The 23,899-nt window shown below is 45.3% G+C and overlaps 1 pseudogene; it reads left to right on the forward strand.

Annotated features, from left to right (window-relative positions):
* The first annotated feature begins 22,314 nt into the window (after positions 1-22,314).
* Positions 22,315-22,784, forward strand: LOC122043565 (annotated as a pseudogene).
* Positions 22,785-23,899: the final 1,115 nt, after the last annotated feature.

Consider the following 23,899-nt stretch of genomic DNA (forward strand, 5'->3'; position numbering starts at 1 on the left):
ACTTGATTATGATGAAACCTATGCTCCGGTAGCTCGGTTAGAGTCCATCCGAATCTTACTAGGATATGTTGCTTACATGGGTTTTAAACTTCACCAAATGGATGTAAAATCAGCTTTTCTAAATGGATTTATTAAGGAGAAGTTTATGTTGAACAACCACCAGGATTTGAGAATATAGATTATCTGAATCATGTTTATAAACTTAAGAAAACATTATATGGGTTAAAACAAGCTCCCCGGCCTTAGTATGAGAGACTCTCATCCTTCCTAACCTCTAAGGGCTTTAGAAGAGGAACAATTGACCCAACATTATTTCTAAAGTCTAAGGATGGAGACATTTTTGTTGTCCAAGTCTATGTTGATGACATCATTTTTGGCTCCACAAATAATGAACTTCTTCATGATTTTATTCAACACATGGAAAGTGAGTTTGAAATGAGTCTAGTTGGAGAATTAAGTTTCTTTTTTGGATTACAAGTCAAACAAACTAGTGAAGGGACCCAATGTCTACCAAGCCAAATTTGCTAAAGAACTTATCAAAAATATTTGGATTGGAAAATGCTAAAGGAGCATCTACTCCTATGGGGACTAATACCAAGATAGATAGTGATCAAGAAGGAAAATTAGTAGACCCTAAGCAATATAGGAGCATGATTGGTAGTTTGTTATACCTAACCACTAGTAGACCGGATATACTATTTGCGGTAGGTATGTGTGCAAGATACCAATCTTGTGCCAAAGAGTCTCACTTAGTAGCGGTAAAGAAAATTTTGAGATATATCAAAAGCACTCTTAATGTAGGTCTTTGGTATCCTAGGACTCGAAATTTTGACTTAATTGGCTACACCGATTCTGATTATGTGTGTTGCAAATTAAATAGAAAAAGCACTAGTGGCGGATGCCAATTTCTTGGAACTTCCCTTGTAAGTTGGAGTAGTAGAAAACAACCTTGTGTGGCCTTGTCCACAACCGAAGCTGAGTATGTGGTCATGGGTGGTTGTATAGCTCAATTGCTTTGGATGATGCATACCTTAGAGTATTATGAGCTATATTATTCCAAAGTCAAGGTATTGTGTGACAATGTGAGCACCATCAATTTGACCAAAAATCTGATGTATCACTCTCGCACAAAGCACATTGAGATCAAGCATCACTTTATTAGAGATCATGTGGCAAGAAATGACATTGAACTAATTTATGTTGACTCTAAATCTAACCTTGCGGATATCTTTACCAAGGCTTTACCTGAAGCAGAGTTCACCTCCCTTAGGAGAGAATTTGGTATGTGCCTTGTAGAATAATGGATTTAGCTTTGCATGATCCCTTAAATTAACAAATAAGTTCATACTTCAATGTATCTCACAAAGGACCTAGGATACCTTGCTTATACTTACATATCATATGAGATACAAGGAAGATGCATTTGGTTCATTATGTTAGTTATGATGCATTACTTTGAGTCACAATGACATCTAGAGACATTAATCCTTCATTGGATCAATCATTGGGAAGGCTTGTGCAAAATTAATGTGTACATAACTCCTTGAACATGATTGGAAATTTACCTACATGGAACAAGTTTCATTCATAATAATTAGGACGAGATGTACCAATACCATACCAACAAATGCAAGGACTGTATTATACATCAATATACATAGAGATTTCATAAGGAGGTAAAAATTAGAACTTTAGCTCATGAATATATAACCTCACTTAGCTAAGTCTTAAAACTTGTGTCAATATTGGGATTTGGGACACATATATTTTTCCCCTGAAGACACTGCTAAGACACACCTCTCCACAAATTTTAGTGATTTTTAGAGGTCTGTAGAATTCTTGGTGAGTTTCTGAAACTGCTTCCAGAATAAGGCTAAGAGGTGTACCAGTCGACTGGTTCAGATACCAGTCGACTGGTAACAGTAAGTTTTGCGAACAGAGAGCTTATGTGAGTTTTTGTTTTGAGCACCAGTTGACTGATATATACATCAGTCAACTGGTCATCGCATTTTTATATCTTTCCGTGCGACAGGCGGCCCGATGGAAACCCTAGTTCCACCAGTTGCCTGTCGACACCTGTGTTCCAGAGGCATTCTAGCTCACTGCCTCCTTTTATCTCCGGCCTCCTAAATCCCCTCCCCTTCCTCGATCTACTCTCTCCTTCCCTTGTTGCCGACTTTGGCTTCCTTGGTTGCCTCTCGACGCCATCGGCATATTCCTCCACTGCGACTGTGCTTTCTGCGGTTCTCCTTCGATTTCAGTGGCTATGGAACGAAGGTAACTCTTCTCCCTCATAGGTCTCAAGTTCAGTTGTGATTTAACCCTAATCTTTCTGTGTTGTGAATCTCTTTTGTTGCACGTCTCTGCTTGGTTGTCTACTGCCCATCTATGCATTGCATTTCCATGATTAGGGTTAGGCAAAAACGCAGAGCTGGTGAGGGGACTTCCCGGTAATCTGCCCCGGTTCCTTCAGTGGATCGTTTTCGTTCCGAATCCGAATGACAATGATTCACCAATACTGACTTTTCTATGATGAATTGTTAGTATATTAACCAAACCTATTTCAATCAAATCGTTCCTAATATCATGGAGACCATCCGGTATTTTGGTTTAGATAGGTTGGTTTATTGCATGCATACCATAAATTTGGATATGTGCAGGAAATTCTACAATAACTTACATCCCAGTGCCAGCACAGGTCATGCATGGGTATCTCGCATTGGTGGGGTGGACATTGAGTTCACTCCTAGCATCCTTCAGTCGTTCCTAGGGTGTAGGGTTTCCACTAGCACATTTACATGCTTTCCTACTGTCATTGATCCTTTGACTGATTCATTTTCTCATCTGTCTGTTGAGCTGACCCATCAGTATTACTTTAATGCTCCTAGGGCTCCTCTGAGGCGTATCTTTGATGCCACACGTATGTCTGCCCACAGTAACATCCTATACAAAATTGTTATTGCATATATCCTCCCTATTGTCACTAGAGGGCAAGCCAAGATTCGGCTACCTTATCTGGTCATGATGTATGCTTTAGAACACTGGGTTGATATTGACATTGCTCTCCAGATCTTTGAGCCCATCTTACATTTCTCTAGCCCTATCCAGGGCAAGTTATACATGCTCTTCTATCACATCTTGACTTCCTTCTTTGCATCTAGAGGTATCGATGTTGCTAGCAGCCAGCAACATTAGTTGTCTAAGGATTATGATCAGATTGGGTCCCGACAGCTATCTCTAGCAGGGATTGAGAGGCGCCAGGGAGTGATGGTCTGGCATGGTCAGGCTGCCGAGGACTTTGATGATGAGGAGGAGGCGGACGTTCCCACTACAAGAAATTTTGGATTTAACCACACCTAATAGACAACAGTTTTTCAAGAAATTGTTGCCTTTTTTCCATTTAACAACAGTTTTATTGAAAACTGTTGTTGTTCACCATAATGCTTTTTAAATAACAATAGTTTTTCAAAAAACTGTTGTCTAATGTGTGTCAAAGACAACGGTTTTAAAAAAACTATTGTCTTTTAGTGTTGCTTATGTGATAATATACAAAAGTTTTATTAAACTGTTGTCTATTAAATGTTGTTGAATCCTAAAAGTGGGAGTTTATTTATTTAATCACCTACACATATAAATCTAAACAATCTCATGTTTTTTCCCCATTCCTCCTCTTCTCCTGTCGATCTCACTGTCACCGCGATCTCCTCTTCATTGCTGACCTCCGACGCAACCGTTGCTGCCCTCACATTCCTGAAGCCACAGCCATCGCCAGCCGTCGAGGGTGCTGCCGGTTACTCCCAGTCACCGCCGCCCTTTCCCCTCTCCTGTGTCCTAGTTTCCTATTGCAGTCGCACCGTCGCCATCGCAGATCACGCTGGCACCACTCGACTACCGCCGCCTCCTCGTGCTAGGGCATCGCCATCTGTTCACGGTGTCGAGCCTAGCCTGACAGTGTCGCCGCATTCCTCTCCACGCGCTGCTCACCCTGGAAAGACGCCGCTTCGTCTCGCCGTCTTCGCCAGCGTGACCAAGCGGCGATCCGCAAGCGCTTGATGCTCCGGCTAGGCAACACAAGGTGCAGATCAGTTCCGGCAGAGACATTGAAGGAGAAAAGGCAAGTACATTCTGCTTATATAGGTATGGGATTTGGCTGGACTGGATATATAATAGGGAAGATTGGTTCTAGGGTTTATTGGTAGGATGTTCGGTTTTATTGAGCTGCGATTTGGGATGTTTGAGGTGTTCTTGTTCAATTTGTTGTTCTTGTGCTTTACTTCTTTTCTCTCGGATTTCTGCAGTAGATTTCGAAGTTTACTTTGCAGGAGTGAATGCTCATTGGGGATCTTTGGGTTGTTTTGAATTCTTATAACAGTTATTCAATTTTACTGTGAAGAGTTTGTGTGATTTACGGCAAGGGTTCTTTGTACCTGTGTGTGTTTGTGGATTGCAGAGTTCTGGTATGAAAATCGATACACCAATGGATTTGGTTTTGGATAACTGAAGGTGGTATGCAAGATAACTCGACTGTGTTTTGATGGATCGACTTCCTGATTTTGAGATCTATTTTTATTTTCCATTTATGGAACTCTTTACTGATCGGATTCTTTGAACGAATTCTATTAGGTGGCTTACTTGATGCTCCTGCTATATTGGGCTTCCTTTCTTGCCAAAGTATTGGTTCTGCTGGAAGGTTGTTTGGAATTGGTGATGGGGTTGTGGCCGAATTTGGGAAGGGTTGTTGATAATGTTATGGGCTTTAATGGTTAACTATGAATGGGTGGTATTGTTTGTTAGCTAGGTGTATTCTGCAACTAGGGATATGGTTAATGGATTAATTCTTTTCTTTATTGATGGAATTGTTTTTTTCTCCGATTTCTAAAGTATATGGCAAACGGTACCTTTATGAATAAAGTAACAAGTGCAAAGAAAGAGTTGCTTTGATGCTATAAAATAATGTTGTCATTGTGTTCTAATTGAATGCTAGGATAGGTTCAGTAAAGGATGTTTTGGTATTTACACCTATAGAAGAGTTTTTACCAACTTCTGATAAGTGTGAACGTATGCTTTTGGAGAAAGAATGTTTGTTCTTTCTACTATTGAGAGTTAATTGTTAGTTGTTTTACTTATCTTTCCTTTGCACCAATTAGAATGTTAGTACTGATAGAATCATCAACCTCACTTTTAGCTCGTTTAGTAGCAGATATAAAGTTATGTGGTTCTTCCTTTTAAAGTTAATTCTGATCCAATAGAAAACTGCCTTTAGTATTTAATGCAACATGCTGGAGATTTAGTTTTTCTATAATTCTTTCTATACCAATTGCCATGTATGCTAGTTTTATTGTTGGAGTTTAGCTCTTTTATAGAAGAAATTCTTTCAGTACTAATTATCATGTTAAGTTAGCTTTATTATTGGAGTTTAGTTCTTTTTACAGATAAACTATCTGTAAAAAGTGATTGTTTGAACAATTTTATAGCATGCATCTTGACAATTAATATAATTTTGAAGATCACTATCAAGGAAGAATGTTCAAAGGAAAGTAAAGGCTAAGGAGAAGAAACCATATACTCCATTCCCTCAGCCACCAAGCAAGGTGAAGTTATTGTTGCAATCTGTGAACATTAAATCTCATATTAGACCTTCACACTTATAGATCATTAGTCCTTTTATTTTCCTTTACTAGTTTGAGAAAAAAGAATTTACTTTTTGTTGTATTGCAATATCTGCAGTGCCGTCTCTTGGATTTGCAGTGCTGCCTCTTCATCGACATCTAAGTAGAAAATCTCATTCATTTCCTCCATTCATTTCCTTCCTCATTTTCTTAATTAAAAATATTTATAATCTACTTTTGATGTAATCACCCACGCATATTCTATGCTTGCAGTTAATGTATTTGTTCTTTGGTCTTATTTCTAAAGTCCATTTCTTCCTCTTAGGAACATCATGTGTTGACAAGTAATGACCCTATTAATATTTCAGTTTCTGTACATTGTGATCTAGAAAAGCTTACACTTCTTACTTCTCCAAATCTAGAATTAAATCGTAAGTTAGATTAAATTACAATTACTTTATCATTTCTTAGTTTTTTTTTCTAACTTACATTTGCAATATTTGCTTCTCGATTCATTCGATTATGTTCACTTTGTATTCAACATGAAGCTAAAAGGTGTTTTGTACATATTAAAGACTCTTTGGTGGTTTTTTTAGTTTCAATCTATTGCTCTTTTTGGCATCTTTATCCTACTATAATGTTATTCTTTAAGATTATGTTGCATTGATTTCTAAAAGTTGCATGACGTCTCTCTACTCTGCCTTCAAAACTAACGATTTATGTTGTTTCAGGTAATTACTGCAGTCATTCCTACTATAGTTGGTGAAAACCTTAACGTGTTCATAACTTTAAGAGCCACCATATTGTTTCAAGAGGTTACCATTTATGTTACATAGATAACGTTTTTTGCACTTCTGTTAGATGACTAGATCAAATGATTTTTATGGTTATGTAATATTTATGCAGTGCAATTAGAATCACGCGTATAGTTTAGTTTCTAATTTGTAATATATATCTTTATTCGAATAGGTGTCCTCAAGAGTATTGGGAAGAATGCCGACAAGCCAAAAAAATGGAGAGACTTTAACAAATTAAGGAGCACTAGGAGCTGCAGTCCCTCCTCTTCACCGACATCTAAGTAGAAAATCTCGTGTTATATTGTTCTACCTTTGTTTTAATAGTGTTATTATTTTGTTGGTTGCTTATGAAATTTCTTCAGAATGTTATAGATATTATTTTTGAATATTAGAAAATTGTATATTAAATTTTATTTTAAAATTTAGTATTTTAAATGATTTATAATATTGAAAAATTATGTATTATTTTTTTTATTTTTTATCTAAAAAAGACAACGATTTTTTACCGTTGTCATAGATAGTTTAAAACTGTTGTTGAAGACTCTGCTATTAAAGGTAGACGCTTAACGACAACGGTGAAAAACTGTTATCTTTGAAGGAAAAGACAACAGTTTTTCACCGTTGTAAAAATATTTTCTTTGCCTTCAAAGACAACGGTTAAAAATTGTTGTCTTTGGGAACCCCTTTTAACAACACGGCATTTAACAACAGTTCTAAAGAGGTTACGACAACGGTGAAAAACCGTTGTTGTTATGCTTTTTTCTTGTAGTGTCCAACTCCAGCTCTGGCACCAACTCCTGCACCTATAACTGTTGAGGATTGATTGACGCAGTTGGAGGAGACAGTACGTCAGGGCTTTCAGGAGTTTCATGGTTTCCAGCAGGATTGAGACACCTCTCAGCAACGTCAGACAGAGATGTATGAGATGTTACAACACTGGGATCTGGCTTATCAGACTCCTCCACCTCCTCCTAGTGATGATCTTTAGGCACACTGCCTCAGTTTTAGTTAGTGTCGAGATTTGTATTCGCTTTAGCTCTCTCTGGTTATCTCGAACAGTATTACTACTATTCTGATCTACTATATTTCATGACTTTGCTAGTTGTATGATTATTGTATGATTTGTATGACATTGTGTGGCTGCTATGCACTGTTGTGGTTCATTTGTCTATGGTTATATTTGTCTATGGTTATATTTGTCTTTCCTTCTAGATTGTTTTTCTTCGGTTCCTCTATTTTAGATTATGCATTCTCTATTTGTTTTGCAATTGTTTGCTTTCTATACCTCTTGCTCTTGGAGGATATCTTGGTTTAAGGGGGAGTTTAGATTCTTATTGGCGTATACTTTCTCTATCTTTTTGTTGTGTGTCAAAGGGGGAGTATTATGTGGATGGTTTAAGTTAGATATATCATTATGCCCACGCTTCATGTTATGCCTATGCTTCATGGATATTATCATGATTTATGGTTGTTGCATATTTTAAGACCTAATTTAAATAAATTTGTCAAACATCAAAAAGGGGGAGATTGTTGGAGCAATTATGCGCTAGACATTGCTCATTATTGATGTTTGGTAAATAAGTTTAAGTTAGGCATTATTTGTGATCTAACATAATTACTAAGTATGCAGATATGAAGAAAAGACCAAGTATGAAGACTTGGCAAGGAAAGTCCCGGAGGAGTGGCCTCTTGGCAAAAGGAGACTTAGCATGACAAAGCCGAAGGTAGCACTTGAAAGCAAGCGCAAGGATGATGAGTCGTGGAGACGAAAGCATCCTAAGGGTGCAAGACTGATGGAAGATGCTTGGAGGCATAAAGTCTGAGCTAAGGAGATAATTTAAGTATGTAAAAGTGATGTAAAACTCAAGCTGTAACACAGCTATAATTCTCAAAGCTATAAGGTACCAGTCGACTAGTACTCACATTAGTTGACTGGTACCAAGTAAACAAAACATACAGAAAGGAGACAACGGGATTGTAACCGAGTACCAGTCGACTGGTACCGGTACCGGTTGACTGGTAAGTGACCGTTGCAGTATGACGGCAGAAAATCTTACAAAATCATAAGTGTCGTTGAAGCGCATCAGTCAATTGATGTGCGCATCAATCGACTGATGTCGGGAAAAACTATAAAAGCAATTCTTGGAGCTTGAAGAAAAACAAGAACTGCTGTGCTAACAAAAGTGCTCCAAAGTGACTCCTAAGCTACCAGATTTTCAATCTCCTCCTTCAAAGCTCAGCTCTCATTTTGTAAAAGGAAGAGACAATCGTGTAAAGGTTTCTCCACCTTCGCTCTTGTTTGGAAAAGGAGAAAGTCTTAATGAAGCTTGATCGTGTGGGTGTGTGCCTTGGATTAGTCACCTCAAGAAGGTGGAGGCCAAGTAAATCAAGGAGTTAGCATTGTTCTTTTTGCTTTTCATTATTTCTATTCTAGTCTATTTGCTTCCACTAACAAGTTGTATGTGAAAATCAAAGAAAGGCTATTCCCCCCCCCCCCCCCCCCCACCCCTCTAGCCAAACACAAAGGTCCTATCACCTAGTTCCACGCACACCCTCTATGAATGTTGTAGGCTCTAAATGAGTATTTCGTCTTAAGTATTGAGCTTATTGTTCTCTTGAACGACACAAAGCTAGACTTGTTGCCAAAGGATTTAGTCAACAACTAGGTATTGACTTTAATGACACTTTTAGCCCAGTCATCAAAATTACATATGTCATACTATTATTATCGATAGTTGTTAGTTCTAATTAGCCTATATGACAATTAGATATTTCAAATATGTTTATCCATAGTCATCTTGAGAAAACTGTATTTACGGAGCAACCACTTGGGTTCATTTATCCAAAATTTTCATCTCATATTTGCTAACTCAAAAATCCTTGTATAGTCTTCGACAAGCTCCTAGTGCATAGTTTCATCGATTATATAATTGGTTACAAGATCAAGGATTTTTTGGATCAAAGACTGACTCGTCTCTATTCCACAAATATAAAGAAGAATCTATAATATTTTTCTTATTTATGTAGATGACATCCTAATAACCAGTAATAATCACAAGGGTATCATAACTGATCCGGTAGTAAGAGCAGGGGTGCACCGCCCTGTGAAGTCAACGCCACGTGGAAGTCACAGTGGCAGACATTCATCCGGAGAGGGTCGGGTCCGACCGGACTCCCGGATAGGGCCGGGTCCGACCGGACGTCCGGAGAGGGCAGGGTCCGACCGGACGTTCGGCCGGCCGATGGAATCGAACGCCCGGAGGGATGGGTCCGATCGGCCAGCCGACCGGACGATATACAGCTGATGGTTGCGCCCTGTCGAAATCAGGGTTCCGGCGCTCAGGGGAAAAGGTCGTGGGCCGAGCAGACATCACGCTCGGCCAAAGCCATAAGGTAACACTGCTAACAGTCCACATAAAGCACATGATGGAGGATCTCCCCAAGTAAACCTTCGCATATGTCCGGCCGGATGTTGAGGGAGATGTCCGCCCGGCGGCCAGATTTGGAGCAAAGGGGAAAAGGACAAGGAACGTCTTTTTCTGACAGCAGGTATGTTTCACGTGTGGGCCAGACTCCAAATCTTGTGACAGGGGATTCCGCTGTCCCATCGAGGACATGCTAAGACTGTAGCAGTATGGGTTAGGGAAGCTCACTGACAAGTCCTTACTGGAGTATGGGCTAGGGACACGTGTACACCTCGGTAGGTGTACGCTCACTTCTTCACTGCCCTATATAAAGGCCTTCATTCTTCGTCGGAGGTACGCGGTCTACGAGTTTTAAAGCCACTGTTTCTTTCTTGAGCTTCGCCTGACTTGAGCGTCGCAGGATCGCCGCCGGGAATCCCTTCCCGGCCCGACTTCTGTGCAGGTTCGCCGGAGCTTTGTGCCGCCAGTCGAAGATCCACGCCAGCAGTCGGAAGCGCCACGTGCCCAGCGTCCGTTGATTCGACATTCGGACAGGATCAAATTAGTGTCGTCTGTGGGAACGTTCCTGTATCCGAGCGGAAACAATGGATGAAGCTGGACGACAACACATGGTGACGCTTTCGAACGAGGAACTCGACGCCCTGATCGAGATAAGAGCCGCCAAGTTTGCGTAGCAAAAACAGAAAGCCACAGCAGAGCGGCCCGAGCAGCAAGCAACGTCAACGTCTGGAGGTCGAGCGGAAGCACCGCCGGCCACCGTCGCATTTCATCGAGCCCTATTCCGCACCCCTGAAGCCGTACCAGCTCATAGAGATAGGGGATCTTCTTCGGATGAGATGCCTAGACGAGTCAACAGAAAAGGGAAAGCCCCCCGAGCGGATCAATCGCCAATTTTCGGATGCTATTCTGCAAGACCCTCTGCCCAAGCACTACGTGCCTCCGACGATCGGCGAGTACAATGGGACAACCGACCCGGATGATCATCTGGGTAAGTTCGATAACACAGCCACTCTCCATCAATACACAGATGGAGTAAAGTGCCGAGTTTTTCTTACCACTCTCTCGGGATCGGCTCAACGGTGGTTCCGGAGGCTGCCGGACGGATCCATCACAAGCTTCAAGGACTTCCGAACGGCCTTCCTCCATCATTTTGCAAGCAGTCGGCGCTATCAAAAAACGAGCGTGAGCCTGTTCGCCATCAAGCAGGAAACCCGGGAATCGCTTCGAGCTTACATCCAGCGGTTCAACCAAGTAGCGATGGACATTCCAACGGCCACCTCGGAAACCATGATGAATGCCTTCACACAAGGCCTAGTAGATGGGGATTTTTTCCGATCACTCATCCGAAAGCCGCCCCGGGACTATGATCACATGCTACACCGGGCGAACGAATACATCAACGTGGAAGAAGCGCAAGCGGCTAGGAAAAAGGAAACTCCAGCCGAGCGGGCTCCTCCGGCCGAGCGGAAACAGTACGCCGCTCATCAGCCGCCTAGAGGACCAAGGGCCGAAGCAATCCGATCCCCCCACGCCAGGTCCCATGTGCAAGAGGTAGCTGCCGCCCGGCCCAAGCCAAAGAAGAGATGGACCCCGATGTTCTGCTCCTTCCACCGGACGGATACGCACAACACAAGGGATTATCGAAGTCTTCCCTTCGTGGCTCATCCTGTGCCCCGGAATGTTGGACGATGGTCTCCCTCAGTCGACAGGCGACAGAGAACTCATGAAGCCGATCGGACGCGAGCTGGTAGGCCATAGCAACAAACTCCCGATCGGCATCGTTCCCCAAGGCAGGAGAATCGCCTAGCGTCTAGAGAGCGGTCTAGACCGTCCGCTCGGGAGGAGGAAAATAGAAGCAATACTTCCCGAGGCGAGATCAACGTTATTGCTAGCGGGCCGACCGGAGGAGGCTCCAACCGAGCCAGGAAGGCGAGCGTCCGGCAACTCCAGATTCATTCGGTCGGCTGTAGCCGAGAACGAGCGGAAGGACCCGAAATTAGTTTCGGGCCCGGGGACTTGGAAGGAGTTGAAGTACCCCACGACGATGCCTTGCTCATCAAAGCGGTAATAGCCAATTATACTATTCACCGCGTATTTGTTGACACAGGGAGTTCAGTCAACATCATATTCAAGAAGGCATTCGATCAGCTGCAAATTGATCAAGCCGAGCTGTAGCTCATGACAACTCCGCTCTACGGGTTTACGGGCAACGAGGTTCAGCCGGTCGGACAGATCCGGCTGGCTACCTCGCTGGGAGAAGAGCCGCTCAGGAGGACAAGAACAACAAACTTCGTGGTGGTCGACTCTTCCTCGTCCTACAACGTTATTTTGGGACGACCGGCTCTCAGCGAATTCCGAGCGGTCGTCTCAACCTTCCACCAGAAGATCAAGTTCCCCGTGGAGGACAAAGTGGGAGAAGTACGGGGAGATCAACTAGCAGCTCGGCGATGCTACATCGAGATGGTCCGAGCAGAGGCCAATTCCGCTCGGAAGGCGCCCCGGATCGAGGTAAACGCCATCACCGAAAAGCCACCCTCTTTAATTTATGAAGAAAAAGAGGAAGTGCAGATTCACCCAACCCGATCGGAGGCCACTACCTTTATAGCGTCCGATCTGGAGGAGAAACAGAAAGAAGAACTGCTCCAATGCCTCCGAAGAAATCATGATGTCTTCGTCTAGTCGACACATGAGCTACATGTCCGGCCGGACGCACGGCCAGTAAAGCAAAGAAAAAGGGACTTCAGCACTGAGCAGAATTCAATCATCCGAGTGGAGGTGGAAAAACTTCTGGAGGCCGGCCATATACGCGAGGTGCAGTTCCCGAGCTGGTTGGCTAACGTAGTATTAGTCTCCAAGCCGGGCAACAAGTGGAGAGTATGCATAGATTTTCGGGATCTCAATAAAGCCTGCCCGAAAGATTTTTATCCTCTGCCCCGGATAGATCAGCTGGTGGACTCTACGGCCGACTGTGAATTAATCTGTATGCTCGACGCCTACCAGGGCTATCACCAAGTGCCGCTCGCCCGTGAAGATCAAGAAAAGGTTAGCTTCGTGACGGCTGACGACACTTATTGCTACAATGTAATGCTGTTCGGATTGAAGAATGCGGGGGCCACATATCAGCGCTTGATGAATAAAGTGTTCAGAGAGTAGATCGGACGGAATCTAGAAGTTTATGTGGACGACATTCTCATTAAGTCCATCCGAGCGGCCGATCTCTTCAAAGACATGGAGGAAACCTTCCGAACGCTGCGCAAATATGGAGTCAAGATAAATCCCCAGAAGTGCCTGTTCGGAGCAAAAGGAGGGTGCTTTCTGGGGTACATAGTGACCGAGCGGGGAATCGAAGCAAATCCCAACAAGGTGAAAGCTCTACAAGATATACCGCCTCCAAGAAATACAAGGGAAGTGCAGCGTTTGACCGGTCGGATAACCGCTCTATCCAGGTTCATCTCCAAAACCGCCGACCGGAGCCTTCCTTTTTTCAAGATCTTACGCAAAGCTACAAAATTTCACTGGGACAAAGAATGCGACCGGGTGTTCGAAGATTTGAAGGCATATTTGAACTCTCTCCCGGTATTAGCCAAGCCGACTGCGGGTGAGCCACTTCATATGTACTTGTCTTCAACCGAGCATGCAATCGGCTCAGCTTTAGTGAGGTCGAGCGGAGAAGAGCCTGTGTATTTCCTTAGCCACATTTTAAAAGATGCTGAATCTCGCTACACTGGGCTCGAGAAGCTGGCTTTCGCGCTGGTCCTTGCCGCTCGGCGCCTTCGTCCATACTTTCCTAGCGCATACGATCATTGTCAAGACCAATAGCCCGCTCGGACGTGTCCTACTAAATCCAGAGGCATCCGGACGGCTCATCAAATGGACGACGGAGTTGAGTGAATTTGATATCCAATACCAGCCCCGCTCGGCGATCAAAGCGCAATCCTTGGCCGATTTTGTGACTGAGGTGCAAAGGTCGGAGCCGGAAGCTATGTGGAGAATATATGTGGATGGGTCGTCCACTCGGCTCGGAAGCGGGATTGGAATATTGTTACTCTCCCCTCAAGAAGAGAAGATGCACTTATCCGTCCGGATGGATTATAAAGCTACCAACAATGAAGCAGAGTATGAGGCCCTCATAGCCGGCTTGCAGGCAGCTCGGCATGTGGGAGCCGGTCGGGTAACGCTTCACTCGGATTCGCAGTTGGCCGCTCACCTTCGAAATCAATAGTGCTTGGCTCAAGCTCTACGCTGAAGCCTTCGAGAAGCTCAAAGCTGACTTTAGAGAAGTTACTGTCCAGAAGATACCCAGAGCAGAAAATCAAGCGGCCGATGAGTTAGCCAAGCTCGCGAGCTCAATAACGCCGATCGCCATTCAGCAGCCAATTGAAAAAGTATTGTTGGTGGCGCATGTCGACCGGATGGCAGGTCTCACGATTCCGAGCGACTGGAGAACACCCATCATAGAGTTCCTCCGCTCGGGCGCCACACCATCCAATGAGTATGAAGCTCAGCTGCTAAGGAAAAGAGTCGGTCGGTTCACACTCATCGGCGATCAGCCTTACAAAAAGGCTTTCTCATGCCCGTTGTTGAAATGCGTGAGCTCGGAGGACTCGGCTTACATCCTCCAAGAAGTACATCAAGGATCGTGCGGAGGGCATCCGGGCGGACGATCGTTGGCCAAGAAGATCCTCCTGGCCGGGTACTTTTGGCCGACTTTACAAGCAGACGCCGCTCGGACCGTGTCGACGTGCCTTTCATGCCAGAAGTACCATAACTTCAACCACCGACCGGCAGAGGAAATGAAGGCATCTACAGTCTCGTGTCCGTTTGACCAGTGGAGAATGGATATTGTTGGTCCATTTCCAATGGCGACCGGACAGCGGAAATTTTTACTAGTGGCGGTAGATTATTTTTCCAAATGGGTGGAGGCCGAGCCGCTAGCCAGGATCACCGAACAAATGGTCAAAAAGTTCATATGGCAACACATCATTTGTCGGTTCGGCATCCCTCGCCGACTGATTTCCGACAACGGACGGCAATTCACAGGGAAGGTGCTGGAGGATTGGTGCAAGAGCTACGACATCGAGCAACACTTCACGTCCGTGGCTTATCCCCAAAGCAACGGTCAAGCCGAAGTATCGTATTCTGCGCGCTCGGCTCGATCATTTGGGAGGAAGTTGGCCGGATGAAGTGCCGGGCGTCTTGTGGGCCATCCGGACGACTTCGAAGGAAGGGACGGGCGTCACACCGTTCCATTTGGTGTATGGTGGCGAGGCAGTTATTCCGGTTGAAGTCGGCATCGAGTCCGTCCGGATTCGGAGTTATGATGATGGCAATGCCGAACGGAGGAACATGGAGCTGGATTTGGTCGACGAGGAGCGAGCCAAGGCGTCCGTTCGGCTGATGGCGTACCGGCAGCGGATGAAGCAAAATTACAACCGCCGTGTAATCCCCAGATCATTTCAGGTCGGCGATCTTGTCTGGAAGAAATTCAAGCCGGTCGGCGATGTCGGCAAGTTAGAAGCTCCCTGGGCGGGCCCCTTCAAGGTTATTGAGAAGCTCCGATCGGGAGCATATTATTTGGAGGATGAAGACGGGCGGCAGTTGGATCGACCGTGGAGTGCGAATCATCTCCAGCCTTATCGAGCGGGGTGAAAGGTGCACGAATGTAAATCATTCTTGTATATGTTAGTCGCCCATATCCTTGTAATGCAGGAAGCAAAATTAATGCAAAGGATGGCCAATGGATTCGCCGATCGGCAGCGTCAAAATTAACCTTGAAGACCGTCGAGCTCCGACGTTAAATATCGAGAGACGAGCCGGCGTCTATAAACTTCCGAGCGGAAGACCGTCGAGCTCCGACGTTAAATATCGAGAGACGAGCCGGCGTCTATAAACGTCCGAGCGGAAGACCGTCGAGTCGCCGCGATATCGATCGACGACTCTACGTCCGCTCGGAAGGCCAGGCTCGGCTTATATCGAGCGAGCCTGCTAGCAAAGCGGAAGACGCGTCCGACGTTAAATATCGAGAGACGAGCCGCGTCTATAAACGTCCGGCGGAAGACCGCCGAGCTCCGGCGTTAAATAGAGACGAGCCGCGTCTATAAACGCGCCGGGAAGACCGTCGAGCCCGACGTTAAATATCGAGACGAGCCGGCGTCTATAAACGTCCGAGCGGAAGACCGTCGAGCTCCGACGTTAAATATCGAGAGACGAGCCGGCGTCTATAAACTTCCGAGCGGAAGACCGTCGAGCTCCGACGTTAAATATCGAGAGACAAGCCGGCGTCTATAAACTTCCGAGCGGAAGACCGTCGAGCTCCGACGTTAAATATCGAGAGACGAGCCGGCGTCTATAAACGTCCTAGCGGAAGACCGTCGAGTTCACCGCCGATATTGTTCAACCGACTCTACGTTCCGCTTGGCTCAAGGCCCAAAGGTTCTTGTCGGCTTATAGCGAGCAATCCTTGCTAGCAAAGCGGAATGATTACGCGTCCGGAATATTTGCCCGAGCGGAAGGGCAGGGCCAAGTACTTCGCAAGAATGCCTTTCGAATGCCAGGGGTGTGATAATAGGCGAGCAGGCAACACACATATTAATTAGCAAAAGGACAGTGCAAAAAAGATAGAGTGCGTGAAAGGAAAGCATTCCATTAAAAATAAAATCTCAGGTCGGGCGACCTAAGTACAAAAGGGATCATATTTAGCCGAGTGGCCAAATTACAAAAATTACTCGATATAATCGTAGAGGGTCTTGGGGATGTTATCTAGGAGCGCCACCTGATCGCCGGCCGGAATATTGGTGGACTCCGGAAGAAGGCCCTTCGACTTCAGATAGGTCATAGTGGCAGTCATGGCCAAGTCGAAGGCTGAGTACATCCGCTCGCAAATTTTCTCCGAGAATTCGGGCGATCGGATGTGGCTCTGTCGTAGAGCGGCGACTCGGCTCGGCTCGGCATCCTGATATTCTTTGAAAGCCGCCTGGGAGCTTGTGAGGGCCTCGTTCAGATTCTTAAGCTTTTCCGCGTCGGCCGAGCGCCCCGCCTTCTCCCTATCGAGCTGCTCTGTCAACTCCTTTATCTTCAGCTCCAGGCCCCGAGCCTCAACGTTCTTCTTCTCCAGATCGGAGATAGCTGTATTCTTCCGAGTGGTGGCCAGGGTTATTTTTGTGTCAAGCGACTTGACTTGTCGCTCGGACTCGGCCAAGGCGTGGGCCTGGTCGGCTGTCTTCTTCTGCTCGGCCGCCAGCAGAGTTTGAGCTTTCTTCAGCTCCTTTTGCAGCTCGGAATAGGAAGGGCCCTAAAGGCCAGACGGACCAACGGCGGCCTTCAGTTGCCGTAGCTCTTCATCCACCAAGGCTAAGCGGTTGGAAACCGTAATTTCCTCCACCCATCTCTGGCAAAAGAAAATTATAGTTATTAGCTGCCGATCGGAAAGAATGCATACAAAACTTTGTAGAGCAAACTTACCCCAGTGGCCTCCCGCATGTGGCTATTGGCCAAATTTCTGAGGGGTATCAGCGCTGTGCGTGCCCGAGCATCGGCCCACATCTCAGCTAGGGGCCCTTTCAAGGTGATGGTGTGCTTGGGCGCAGATGGACGGTCGGCCTCTGGCAGCAGTTCTTCGGTCGGTAGATGAAGAGTGACCCGAATTATGCGGCCATGACCGGGGGTCGTCCGACCGGCAGTCGGAAGGGGATCAGAAGCCGGCGTAGAAAATTGGGAATGAATGGTCGAGCGCTGGGCTGAATGGCGAACGGGCGGATGGGTGCTGATTGGAATAGCCTCCACTGGAGCAGTTGGCTCATCCCAATCCGAAGGCGTCCGGTCGGACGAGATGGTTTCGGTCTCTGGCGCCTTGCCCCGAGCAATTGCAGTGACCCGCTCGGATGGTTGGACTGCGGAGGTTGCCGACCGCAGGGGAGTCTCCACTCGACGCCTCTTTTGTAAGGGCTGCTCCTCCTCCCGAGCGGAACCTTCCTCGGGGGCAGTTGGTTCTCTTGCTAAGAAGCGGGAGCGGTCGACTCAGCTTGAGTCCCGCTCTCTCCTTCGTGGGATCCGACCGGCTGGATACCCAAAGCTTCCATTTCTTTGGCCGCCGCAGCTTCCAGAGCGGCCGCCTTCCTCTTCAAAACACCGGCCATGATCGAATCCATAACGATGTCCGCTGCAAAGAAAGGAAAAGAAATCAGTTAGCAATCAAAGCAAATGCCCAACCAAAGTTCTTACCGAAGCCGGCCGGAAGAGGGGTCCGTATAGGACTCAGCCCGAAGATGTACATCACTCCCTCGTGGAGAAGTTTGTTGATGTCAAGTCGCAGACCGGCCAGTATATTTGCAGCGTGGAGGTAGTCCGGTCGGGTCTTGAACTTCTTCAACTCGGGAGTCGGGGTAGACTGACTTGCCACTGGGTCGGGAAGTTTGCCTGATTGGGCATATGGATGTAGAAAAAATAATCCTTCCAATGTTTATTGGAAGTAGGGAGTTTGTTGAAAAAGACCAAGCCGGGCCGAGCTTGGAACATGAAGGTGCCCGGCTCTGCTTGCTTGGGGTAATAGAAATAAAAGAAGACCTCCGGTCGGAGGGGGATGTTGTGAATCTTAATCAAAACAACAACACCGCAGAGGAGACGGAAGGTATTGGGTACTAAACTGCCGAGCGGCACACCGAAAAAATTACAGACGTCTATAATGAAAGGGTGCACAGGAAAACGAAGACCGGCGATAAACTGGTCTCGGAAGACACAGAAAGCTCCGCGCGGCGGCCTGTGAGGCCGAGCGGCGGGACCAGCTAAGCGAATTTCGAAATCCTCAGGAATTTCGAAATTGTCTGCCAAAATATTGAAGTCCCGCTGTTCGAATCGGGACTGCATGGTGGTGTACCATGGGCCGAGCGACTGATCTTCGGGATTGGAAGAGCTAGCCATGGGCCGAGCGGGAGGAGTCAAAAGGCAAAAAGGCAGGAGCGAAATAACAGCAGACGAAAGGAAGTTTCAAGGATCGAAACTGAGAGAGAAATGCGGAGGAAACACCGCAAAGGAGGAAGGAAAGATATAAAACCTTGCTGCAGAGAAAGGGATCAAGGAAAAGGCGCCGGAGAGCGTCGGAGAGCAGAAATAGGATCGCCGGAGCTCCGAAGCGCAGGAGGCAATGGTCGAAATTGTGGAGGCAGATAAGGAAGAGAAGGAAACGAAGAATTTATAAGGTGAAGGCCGGGCGGCCTCCAGCGTTGGATCCAGGTCACGGGAATCAAAGCATGCATCGAATCGTCCATTTCGAATCGCTTCGATCACATCAAAACACCACGCCACCGCCGCCGTACATCGATGGCAGTGCGCCACGTGGCATTCAATCATTCGGAGCATTTAATGAAAGCATGCTCAACCTTAATGTCGAGGATTGGCGCAGAACACGAGGATATCCGGTGAAGACCATTGTTGATTCGCTTAAGGCTACCTCTATGGTTGGCCGAGCGGATGATACAAGTACGGAGGAACCGCTCGGCCGGATTCTTAGTCCAGTCAGTCGTACTATTCGCCTCCTTCGACTAGACTTGAAGGGGAGGCAAGTGATCCGGTAGTAAGAGCAGGGGGCCCCGCCCTGTGAAGTCAACGCCACGTGGAAGTCACAGTGGCAGACGTCCATCCGGAGAGGGTCGGGTCCGACCGGACTCCCGGATAGGGCCGGGTCCGACCGGATGTCCGGAGAGGGCAGGGTCCGACCGGACGTTCGGCCAGCCGATGGAATCGAACACCCGGAGGGATGGGTCCGATCGGCCTGCCGACCGGACGATATACGGCTGATGGTTGCGCCCTGTCGAAATCATGGTTCCGGCGCTCAGGGGAAAAGGTCGTGGGCCGAGCAGACATCACGCTCGGCCAAAGCCATAAGGTAACACTGCTAACAGTCCCCATAAAGCACATGATGGAGGATCTCCCCATGTAAACCTTCGCATATGTCCGGCCGGATGTTGAGGGAGATGTCCGCCCGGCGGCCAGATTTGGAGCAAAGGGGAAAAGGACAAGGAACGTCTTTTTCTGACAGCAGGTATGTTTCACGTGTGGGCTAGGCTCCAAATCTTGTGACAGGGGATTCCGCTGTCCCATCGAAGACATGCTAAGACTGTAGCAGTATGGGTTAGGGAAGTTCACTGACAAGTCCTTACTGGAGTATGGGCTAGGGACACGTGTACACCTCGGTAGGTGTACGCTCACTTCTTCACTGCCCTATATAAAGGCCTTCATTCTTCGTCGGAGGTACGCGGTCTACGAGTTTTAAAGCCACTGTTTCTTTCTTGAGCTTCGCCTGACTTGAGCGTCGGAGGGTCGCCGTCGGGAATCCCTTCCCGGCCCGACTTCTGTGCAGGTTCGCCGGAGCTTTGTGCCGCCAGTCGAAGATCCACGCCAGCAGTCGGAAGCGCCACGTGCCCAGCGTCCGTTGATTCGGCATTCGGACAGGATCAATAACTTTATTAAGTTTTCTCAATCAAGAATTTCCTATTCGAGATTTGGGTATTGCTATTTTTTTTTTTTTTGGTATTAAACGTATTCCACATGAGGAAGGCTATCTTCTCTCTCAGAGTAAATATATTACTGGGCTTCTCCAAAGGGCCAAAATGGATGGAGCACGCTCGGTCTCTACACCAATTGCTATAAACAATTCTACAATTTCATCATCTCTTGCTCTGTCTGATCCACAAATTTATCAAAGTATTGTTAGAACTTTACAATATGTCACTATCACATGTTCTGATATTACCTTTGCAATAAATCATGCTTGTCAATTCATGCATGCTCTAACAACTAAACAAAATTGGGATATTGTAAAAAGAATACTTCGTTATCTCAAAGGTACTATTCTACATGATAATCTTTTATATCACTAATCGTCTCGAGATTTTCATGCCTATAGTGATGCGGATTGGGCAAGTCCTCCTTGCTAGTTCCTTACGGCTGACAAAAGGGGAGTGAATTGCTCTGCTCAATATAAAACAAACAAAATACCTTTCTTGACTTTTCAAACTAAATTACGACACACTTGTCTAATAGTAAACTAATTAACAAGAAAGAAAGTAGAGGCAGATCTTTTTTACTTGGTTTGTAATAAGAAGATTATTAGCTTAAGATGTTGAAAGCTCACTATCAAATTTCTTTCTGGAAGAGAAGCCTCTTACAACAATTTAAGCATTAGATCACAAAGTAGAATAGAAGAGAAGATTGTTTACAAGTGTTGTGTAGACTACTAAGATCAGGCTTGTATTTATAGCCTTATTTTGGGCGCCTGGAAGGGTTCCGGATGCCTAAGTGTGGATAAAACTTTATCCACATTATAACGGATTGCAACAGCTCGGCGAAGATAGGATTTTCTGGTCCGGACGCCTAGACCACATCCGGGTGCTCGGACCGAGCTGAACCAACCCTTGAACAAGGCGCATGTCCGGGGCCCCCTGGCTGCCCCGTGGGTTCGGGTGCTTGACCAGGTCCAAGCACCTAGACTGCCTGGACAGTCAACATTTTATTGATTGTCCAGTTTCTCCCCCTTTCAGCTCCGATCTATTGGGTGATTTCGACCATCCAGAATAGGGCTCCACGAACTTATTTTCTGGCCTTCTCAAGCAATCTTCCGCTCCGGCTTCTCGTCCCTCGAAAATGTTATGCGCCTCCTTCTCGTCCGTCAACGTACTCTTTTGCAACGTCTCATGCCTCGGACGCATTGAGCTCCGTCAACTCTCTCCTACGACGTCCTTCTCGTTAGTTGCGTCTTTCGCTTGATTTCTTGTACTCTAAGTTTCTGCACACTTAAACAAAAGGCATCAAATGACAATAAGACCTAACTTTGATTTGGTTGATCACATCAAAACTATCACGGGGTACTTACAATCTCCTCATTTTTGATGTGAGCAATCCAAGTAAGTTAGGGTAAACCAAAAACAAATAATAGTAAGGTAATATATATAAATTTTGTAATTAAAAAAATGCAAAAATAAAAATGCAAAAAAAATCCAAGTTAATCTCTAAATCTCTCCCTTTGATCACATTAAAAATAGGGGTATACTATAAAAATAACTTGAAGTAAATTTAAAATAAAGTCTGAGGGATAAAAATATAGTGATCATCATCTTAAAAAAAATCATGAACATTAAATTTAAACACTCTAGATTTTTACTATTTATAAAGAATTTTGAAAAAAAAATAATTTGAAAAAATATTTTTAATCGTGAGAAAATTATGAAAAATTTTATTACAGTTAAACATCCATATGAGATAAAATTTTTATATAAAATTAAAATTAATTTAAACAATAATAAATTCTTTTTGACCTAAGAACGTATTTTGTTAGATTACTCGTCCATTGGTTCTTAATCCCCTCTGGACCACTTTTTGAGGATGCTCTCTTTTGATGTATTGATAGAGATATATGATTCTCACTTATTTTATAAATGAAGATCATACATCCCACTAATATATGCATAGAGAACATTCTCTAAACGATAAATGCGGTTCAAAGAATCCAGCATGTGCCAACCATCGCCACCCCTCTTTCCTTTCCCATTAACATCGATACCTCTATCCTCCCTCCAGTTGATTCCAAATGAACAAGATTGCCGAGGCATACGCTATGTCCATCATCCTATTGCTCGCTCTCCCGGCCGTTTCTCCGGTGCCGAGGGGAGTGAGCCGTCTATTGGCTACGGTCCGAGGAGTTCCATGACGTGCGACAGTTTTCGAGGGTGTGCCAGGCGGCGGGCGGCTCCGGGTCGGACTGCTGCCGGAAGCATTGCGTGGACGTGGCGAATGACCGCCGGAACTACAGGGAGTGCGGAAGGAAATGCCGGTACGGCGAAGCGTGCTGCGACGGAAGGTGCGTCAGCGTCATGTACGACGGCAAGAACTGTGGCGGGTGCAAGAGGGGGTGCAAGAAGGGCAGTTTCCGCAGCTACGGGATGTGCAGTGACGCGTCGTAGATCGACGACCAGTTTAAAAGAGATAAAAGAGAATTACCAGAATTGACCGGATCAAATCATCAAATCAAATCAAATTAGTTTTAGGATTATTCTAATAATTCTATTATAATTATTAGAATAATTCTCAGAATAATTTTTAGAATTATTTTGTTATTTATTAATTGGTTAATTGACCGAGTACTTGTTTAAACCCTATATATTGTATTATCTTGAGGGCAAGTATCAACAAAAAAACAATAAGATTAATTATTACTCTCCTATTTTATCTTCTTTCTATTTTTCTTTTAACATGGTATCAGAGCCATGATCCTTCATTCCTTCTCTTTCTCTTAATTCTCCTTCACAAATCCTCTTCCCTTCCTTTTTCTGCCGCCGCCCAAGACAAAAGAGGAGTTTCTTTTATTTTGAAACCGCAAAACAAGACGACAAAAGGACTTCTCCTTTTGTGCTACCGCCGTTGTCCACTGAACGCCGACCAATCCTCGACATCGACAACAAGTGGCTGCTCCAGCCAAGGCTTCTATTTCCTCCAAGGGGAGTTTCTTCAGGCGAAAGGCCCCCTTTCCGGCGATCCAGTCTCTCTATAAGATAAGTTATTTTACTTTAGATGTCAAATACTCAACACTATCAAAGAGGCCAAAAACAAAATTCAGTCCGATGTCAAATTTGTCGCATCATTGGCCATACTGGAAATCTATGCCCTAAAAGATTTGATTACTCTTGGGTAAAATGTCAAATTTGTCACATCATTGGTCATCCTGGAAATCTATGCCCTCAAAGATTTGCCTCAAATTTCATTAGTGGTTCTACAGTCTCAAGACAACCGTCTATTTCACAAACATATCCTAAAGCTCTCTCATCTGTGCCTACTTGCGGTAAAACCCCAGAGTTTTCATCTACTGATTGGTATATTGACACTGGAGCAACTCATCATGTCACATCGGATTATAATATCCTTATAGACGTAATGTCATATTATGGCTCAGATACGGTTCAAGTAGGCGATGGCTCAGGTTTGCAAATTGCTAATCTTGGAAACACATATATTCATTTATCTAATCGAACTTTTAACATGCGCAATATCTTTCATGTTCCATCTATCACTAAAAATTTAC

This window comes from Zingiber officinale, chromosome 2A (genome assembly GCF_018446385.1).
Source record: "Zingiber officinale cultivar Zhangliang chromosome 2A, Zo_v1.1, whole genome shotgun sequence".
Classification (NCBI taxonomy): domain Eukaryota; kingdom Viridiplantae; phylum Streptophyta; class Magnoliopsida; order Zingiberales; family Zingiberaceae; genus Zingiber; species Zingiber officinale.